The sequence below is a fragment of the Canis lupus genome, chromosome 33 (assembly GCF_048164855.1).
Source record: "Canis lupus baileyi chromosome 33, mCanLup2.hap1, whole genome shotgun sequence".
NCBI lineage: Eukaryota > Metazoa > Chordata > Mammalia > Carnivora > Canidae > Canis > Canis lupus.
This window is the reverse complement of record NC_132870.1, coordinates 2,049,888-2,058,272: the sequence shown is the minus strand read 5'-3', so window position 1 is coordinate 2,058,272 and position 8,385 is coordinate 2,049,888. Positions and strand designations below refer to the sequence as shown.

Here is an 8,385-nt window from a genome sequence, read left to right as displayed (position 1 = left end):
AGAAAAAGGCCTGCAAAGAGAGAGAGAGAGAATGAAACAAACCTCAATATGGTCACAGCAATGCTTCTGACCAGAAAATTCCAAGAGGTGAAGGGAATCACAATGACTGGAGCTCTAAGATATCCAGAAGTGTGTGTGCATATAGAAGTATCTATATCTAGAGCTGTATCTAGTAGCATACATCTAGAAGTGTATATATAACTATATAGTTTCTGTTCATGCTGTCAATGATACACACATACACCGAGTAAATTTTAGCCCTTCCATAAAAGAGAAAGGTGATTGGTTATTTTGATGCGCTTCCCAAATTCCCCCTCAGGAATAAAGAAGCTATCGCCCCACTACTGGGAGTGCTTCTAGCTGAAGAGAGCCACCTTACCCAAAGTTATCTCCCTCCTTTCGGTGGTCCATATCCAGTGACTGCAAGCATAGAAGTGGAAAGGTTCAGCCTTCTATTAAGTTGTGAACAGCTCTGAAGGGTTGCTTCATCCTCAGAAATCTCCATGGAGTCAATTGAAGCTTCACCCAAACTGCGTCACATCCCCGTTTCTCCTTCTGCCCAGTCTTATAGACTTCTCTTCCCTTCGGCATTTATTGAACCTCCTGCATGATAATTTCCACCTTAGAGTCTGTTTTCTAGAGAATCCAACCTGTGATAGGTGGTGTTGCTGGTGTTAGGTGGAAGACAGCTATTGGCATAAGGTGGTAGTTCAGGTGTTAAAATGATCACAGGTGATGAAGTTGGATGCTATACTAGTAAAAGACAATATACTAGCTGGTACTGGTTTCTGCCACTGGCAAAATAGGGAAATACTAAGTATAAAGATAGGGGAATTGAGTGCCTTTTCTAACTCAGTTGAGGCTTTGGAAAAAAGATAAGCCAGAGGTGAAAAGAGGAGGTTCTCCTTAATAGCATGTAAATAAGCTCTCATCATGAACAGCTGAAAATATTAAGGACCAGGAGCGAATGTAAGAGTAGTTGAACATCAAAGGAGGTTAACCTTTCAAACTAAACAGATCTGCTATGCCAAGGTTATATATAACATGTGGGATGGGGACACCTGGGTTGATTGTTGATTGCTCCTCTTCCTTTGCAAAATTTCGAATCTCCAGATTTCCAGGAATCCTACAGAAATAGTTTGCTCCTTCCTATTAAGGATTAGCACTCTTTTTCTGCTTGAAGGCAATGCAGAAGCCTTTCCCATGCAAGACAACATGTGCCTGCCTCAGGATCTGGTCTCACCACCTATTTTGTCACTGTATCTTTAAGTTGCAGCACACATAACCAGAGGTATACTGGGCATGATAAGGAAGAAAAGGGATTATACCCCAAAGGAGATACAGGACCAAGCTGTCTTTTATAAACACTAACTGGAATATTATAGATGGTTTCTGAGGGTTCTGGATCAAAGGATCAGAAAATATTGTTTGAAAAGAGAGCTTATCAATTTGAGAAACTCTTCTAGGATACATGGTTTAAAAATTTGGCAAGGACATCAAGAGATGGTGTAAGCACCTCCTACTGTGGCTCTTAAATCCATGAATAAAGTAATAGCTCATACTAAGTGGGAATAGAAATACCAGAATTTCAATAGCAGATGGTAGAAGAGGAAAATAAAAGGCTCAGAGAAGTACACATTCTAAAGTGGGTGCACCTGGTGTGTATATAAGACCGATAAATCACTGAACTCTACCTCTGAAACTAATACACTATATATTAATTAATTTAATTTAAATTAAAAAATTAAGTGAGTGCAATATGAAGGCTGGAAAACCCACCAGACATCTGTGTTCCAGAGTGTACACCGTTTACTGAAGCAGTAAGGATCTCCTTTGTAAGAGAGCCTCTAGCATCAGTAAGAAGTTGACTGTTGCCACTTCTTAGTGGGTCAGGGCTGACAGTAGGATATGCTATTACAGAACTGGGCTCATTGATAGTAGGAGCTGACTATAGAAAATAGTGTCTCTCAGGAAAAAAATAATAGAAGGGTAACCAACAGGGCTGCTGCTCAATCTATGTAATCAAAAGAAGTCAAGGATGGAAGATTGTAAGATTGACAGCAGTTGCTCTAACATATAGTCATGATTCATTGTCCAGTTTCCAAATATGAACCATTTTTGAGGCCCGGAACCCAGAGATAAAAGGCCAGGTACCAAGCACTCTGCAATAGTATGGCAGATGCATACAGGGTTGATTCCTCCCAGTGTTTCTCCAGGGTAGTTTACATAAATAAGTGTACACCATAGAAAGAGGCCTATAGGACAGGGTCTGAATTAACACTGATGCCCAGAGATCTGCAGTAAGCACTGAGACTCTATTAGAATGGAAGGATAAGGGGAACAGGTAATAAGTGGAGTCAGGGATAAACCAACATTTTAAACTGAAGACTTATGTCTTCCTTATACTCAGGAAAGTCCTGTTTTCTTTCTTCCATTTCCCATTTCCTTGGTTGGTGGGCCTAATCTGGATTCAGCTTTGAATTCTTCTCATATTTTATGTCTTTACAATATAAAATATTTCTTCAGCTTTGCATTTGAATATTTTTATAAGCTTATTTTTGCCTTTATCTTTAAAACCAACTTTGTTGAAGCTTCATATACATAGAATAAATGCATCGATTTTAAATGCATATAAAAATAATCGTATAGTTTGATGGGTTTTGACACACTTATACATCTGTATAACTATCACTCAACCAAGGTATGGAACATTTCCATTACTCCAAAAAAAGTTCCTTAATGCCTCTTTGTCATCAATACCCTACTCCCTTATACCAGATACAAGTAACTATTGATCTCTTCTGTCACTATAGATCAGTTTTCCTCTTCTAAGATGTGATTTAGGGAATCATACGGTACATATTTTTGAGTCTCTGGCTTCTTTCACTCAGCATGTTTTTGAGATCTACAATGTGTTTATCAATAGTTTGCTGACTTTTATTATCAAATAGACTTCTAGAGTATAGACTAGAGTATATAGAGTATAGAATAGAGACTTCTAGATATACCATGATCTGTTTAACCCTTCATTTGTTAATTTATGTTATTTCTAGTTGTAGGCTATTATGAACAAAGCTGCTATGAATATTCATGTACAAGTGCCTTTGTGTGAATGTATGTTTTCATTGTGTGTGTATGATGTATTCATTGTATAAACTTAGTAGACTTGATGGGTCAAATGACAAATATATTTATTTTTTATTGAAGTATAGGTGATATACATACAATATTATATTAGTTTCAGGTGTATAACATAGTAATGCAACATTTATATACATTATAAAATGATTGCTACAGTGAGTCTAGTTACCATCCATCACCATACAAAGTTATTACTATATTATCGACCATGTTCCCAATCCCCATGACTGTTTATTTTATAACTGGGACTTTGTACCTCTTAATCCCCTTTACCCATTTTGCCCATCCTCACCCTTTCCCCTCTACCTACCACAGTTAGTTCTTTTTGTTTATGAGTCTGTTTCTGCTTGTTTTGTTAAGTAGATTCTACATATACAGGATTTGTTTTTCTCTATCTGACTTAATTAGCATAATATCCTCTAAAACCCATGCATGTTTCACAAATGGCAAAACGTCATTATTTTTTAATGGTTGAGTAATATTTTATTTGTATACCATATACCATACCTTTACCAACTCATCTGTTGTTGGATGCTTACGTTGCTTCCGTATCTTGGCTGTTGTAAATAAGGCTGCAATGGACATGGGGGATGTGTTTATCTTTCTAAATTTATGTTTTTGTTTTCTTTAGATAAATACCCTAAAGTAGTATTACACTGAATTTTATAGTAGTTTTTTAAAAATTTTTAGGAATTCCCATACTGTTTCCCATAGCTGCTGCACCAGTTTACATTCCCACTAATAGTGCACAGGGTTCTCCAGCCTTCCAGCACTTGTCATTTCTTGTCTTTTTGATACTAGTGATTCTTACAGGTTTGAGGAGATACCGCACTGTAGTTTTGACTTGCATTTCCTTGACAATTCGTGATGTTAAGCATCATTTCATGTGTCTGTTATCTATATGTCTTCTATGGAAAAATGTCTATTCAGGTATTCTGCCCATTTTTAATTAGATTATTGGGGGGTGTTGAATTGTATAAGATATATATATATATAATTTTATTTATTTATTCATGAGCGATACAAAGTAAGAGGCAGAGACATAGGCAGAGGGAGAAGCAGGGACCCAATGTGGGACTCCATCCTATAACCCCGGGAGCATGCCCTGAGCTGAAGGCAGATGCTGAACCACTGAGCCACCCTGGTATCCCTTCTGTATATATTTTGGATATTCCTTATTGGATATATCATTAGCAAATATCTTCTCCCATTCAGTAGATTGGCTTTTCATTTTGTTGAGGTTTCCTTTACTGTGCAAATGCTTTTTATTTTGGTGTAATCCCACTAGTTTATTTTTTGCTTTTGTTTCCCTTCCCTCGGGAGACATATCTAACAAAGTGCTACTAAGGCTGATGTCAAAGAGATTACCACCTAAGTTTTCTTTTAGGAGTTTTATGGCTTTAGGTCTCACATTTAGATCTTTAATCCATTTTGAATTTATTTTTGTTTATAGTGTGAGAAAGTGGTCGGGTTTCATTGTTTTGCATGTAGCTGTCCAGTTTTCCAGAACCATTTATTTAAAAGACTATCTTTTCCCCAGTGTATGTTCTTGCTTCATTTGTCATAGATTAATTGACCGTACAAGCATGGGTTTATTTCTGGGCTCTCTATTTTGTTCCACTGATCTATGTGTCTATTTTTGTGCCAGTACTGTGCTGTTTTGATTACTACAGTTTGCAGCCTAGTTTGAAATCTGAGATTGTGATACCTCTGGGTCTATTCTTCCTTCTCAAGATTGCTTTGGTGATTCAGGGTCTTCTGTGGTTCCATCCAAATTATTTTTCCTAGTTCTATGAAAATACCATTGGTATTTTGATAGAGATTGAATTAAATCTGTAGATTGCTTTGGGTAGCATGGATATTCAACAATACTAATTCTTTTAATCCATAAACATGAAATATCTTTCCATTTGTTTGTGTCATCTTCAATTTCTCTCATCCAGGTCATAGTTTTTAGAGTACAGGTGTTTTACCTCTTTGGTTAATTCCTAGGTATTTTGTTCTTTATGGTACAATTGTAAATAGAATTGTTTTCCTAAAAATTTCTCTTTCTGCTAATTCACTGTTAGTGTATAGAAATGCAACTGATTTCTGTATGTTAATTTAGTATTCTGCAATCAGTTCTAATAGTTTTTTGGTGGCATATATATTTATTTTTAATATATAGTAAAATGTCATCTGTAAATATAGTTTTACTTACTCTTTTGCCAGTTTGGATGCCTTCTATTTCTTTTATCATATAATGGTACTAGCTAGAACTTCCAGCACTATGCTGAATAAAAGTGGTGAGAGTGGATATTCTTGTCTTGTTCCTAATCTTAGTGGAAAAAGATTCCAGTTTTTCACCATTGAGTATGATGCTGGCTGTGGGTGACCTTTATTATGTTGAGATATGTTTCCTCGTAAGCCCACTTTGCTGAGAGTTTATATTGTGAATGGATGTTGGGTTTTTTTCAAATTCTTTTCTGCATTTGCTGAGATGATCATTATGGGCTTTTATCCTTTCTCTTACTGATGTGGTTTATCATGACTGATTTGTGAATATCAATCATACTTGCATCCCTGCAATAAATTATACTTAATTGTGATTTTTGAAATGTATTATTGAATTCCATTTGCTAATATTTTATTGAAGAATTTTGCATCTATGCTAATCAGAAATGTTGGTCTATAGTTTTCTGGTTTTGTAGTGTCCTTGTCAGGTTTTGGTGTCAGAGTGATACTGGCTTCATAAAAAAAATTGAGAGTTTTTCTTCCTTTTCTGTTTTTTGGAATAGTTTGAGAAGAATACGTATTAGCTCTTTTTAAATGTTTGGTAGAATTCACCTCCAAAGTCATCTGGTCCTGGACTTTCATTTGTCATATTTTTTGATTACTGATTCAGTTTTGTTATCAGTAATCATTCTATTCACATTTTCTATTTCTTTCTGATTCGATTTTGGAAGATTATACATTTCTAGGAATTTATTCATTTCTTCTAGGTTGTCTAAATTGTTGATAGGGCAGCCCAGGTGGCTCAGCAGTTTAGCGCCTGCCTTCAGCCCAGGGCCTGATCCTGGAGACCCAGGATCGAGTCTCATGTCAGGCTCCCTACATGGAGCCTGCTTCTCCTTCTGCCTGTGTCTCTGCCTCTGTGTGTGTTTGTCTCTCATTAATAAATAAATAAAATCATAAATAAATAAATAAATAAATAAATAAATAAATAAATAATTGTTGATATATAATTGTTTGTAGTAGTCTTTCATACTCCTATGTATTTCTGTGGTGTCAGTTTCAATGGCTCCTCTTTCATTTCTGTTTTTATGTATTTGGGTCCTCTTTTTTCCTTGATGAGTCTGGCTAGAAGTTTACCAATTTTGCTTGTCTTTTCAAAGAACGAACTCCTAGGTTTTTTTTTTTTTAGTTTAAATTCAATTAATTAACATAAAATGTATTATTAGTTTCAGAGGTAGAGTTCAGTGATTCAACATTCTTCTATAACACCCAGTGCTCATTACAACCCATGCCCTCCTTAATGTCCGTCACCCAGTTACTGTATCCCCTTTAGCACTCCCCCACACCAAACCTCAGTTTGCTTATTACAATTAAGAGTCTCTTATGGTATGTCTCCCTCTCTGGTTTCATCTTGTTTTGTTTTCCCCTACCTTCCCCTATGCTCCTCTATTTTGTTTCTTAAATTCCACATATGAGTGAAATCATTTAATTGAGTTATTTTGCTTATAATGATACCCTCTAGTTCCATCCATGTCATTGAAAATGGCAAGATTTAATTTTTTGATGGCTGAGTAGTATTCCATTGTGTATATATACCACATGTGATATACCACATCATCTTTATCCATTCATCTGTTGATGGACATCTCAGCTCTTTCCATAGTTTAGCTATTATGGACATTGCTGTTATAAATAGTGGGGAGCAGGTGCCCCTTCAGATAACTACATTTGTATCTTTTGGGGTAAATACCTAGTGGTGCAATTGCTGGGTCATAGGGTAGCTCTATTTTCAACTTTTTGAGGAGCTTCTTTTTTTTTTGTTTGTTTGTTTGTTTGTTTGTTTTGAGGAGCTTCTGTACTGTTTTCCAGAGTGGCTGTACCAGCTTGCATTCCCATCAATGGTGAGGTTTCCCTTTCTCTCCATTCTCACCAACATCTTTTGTTTCATGAGTTGTTAATTTTAGCCATTCTGACTGGTGTGAGGTGGTGTCTCATGATTTTGATTTGTATTTTCCTGATGCCAAAGGATATAGAGCTTTTTTTAATGTGTCTGTTAGCCAATTGTATATCATCTTTGGAGAAATGTCTGTTCATGTCTTCCGCCCATTTCTTGACTAGATTTTTTGCTTCTTGCGTGTTGAGTTTGATAAGTTCTCTATAGATTTTGGATGCTAACCCTTTATCTGATAAGATATTTACGAGTATCTTCTCCATTCTGTCAGTTGTCTTTTGGTTTTGTCAACTGTTTCCTTTGCTGTGCAGAAGCTGTTTATCTTGATGAAGCCCCAATAGTTCATTTTTGCTTTTGTTTACCTTGCCTTTGGAGATACGTCTAGCAAGAAGTTGCTGTGGTTGAGATCACAGAGGTTTCTGCTTGTGTTCTCCTGTGAATTTAGATGGATTCCTATCTCACATTTAGGTCTTTCATTCATTTTGAGTCTATTTTTCTGTATGGTGTAAGAAAATGGTCATTTCATTCTTCTATGTATGTTCGTTTCATTCATTCTACATACCAATTTTCCCGAGACTATTTGTTGAAGAAAATTTTTTCCATTGGATATTCTTTCCTGCTTTGTCAAAGACTAGTTGACCATAGAATTAAGGGGCTATTTCTTGGACTCTCTCTTCTGTTCCATTAATCTATGTGTCTTGTTTTTTGTGCCAGTACCACACTGTCTTGATGACTCCAGCTTTGTAATTGAGCTTGAGGTCTAACATTGTGATGCCACCAGCTTTGGTTTTCTTTTTCAACAATCCTTTGGCTATTTGGGGTCTTTTCTGGTCCCATAAAAATTTTAGGATTATTTGTCCCATCTCTGTGAAAAAATGTTGTTGGTATTTTGATAGGGATTGCATTGAATGTCTAGATTGCTCAAGGTAGCATAGACATTTTCAAAATATTTTTTCTTCCTATCCATGTGCATAGAATATTTTTCTATTTATTTGTGCCTTCTTCAGTTTCTTTCATAAAGGTTCTGTAGCTTTTAGAGTACAGATCCTTTAACTCTTTGGTTAGGTTTATTCCTAAAT

The 8,385-nt window shown here is 36.0% G+C and overlaps 1 long non-coding RNA gene across 1 annotated transcript in view; it reads right to left on the bottom strand.

Annotated features, from left to right (window-relative positions):
- Nucleotides 1-384: 384 nt before the first annotated feature.
- Nucleotides 385-8,385, bottom strand: part of LOC140623510 (uncharacterized) — a 133,068-nt gene continuing 125,067 nt past the window's right edge. Inside the window, exon 5 of the long non-coding RNA XR_012023124.1 lies at nt 385-603. This is a non-coding gene — a long non-coding RNA (uncharacterized lncRNA). The remainder of the gene's footprint in view (nt 604-8,385) is intronic.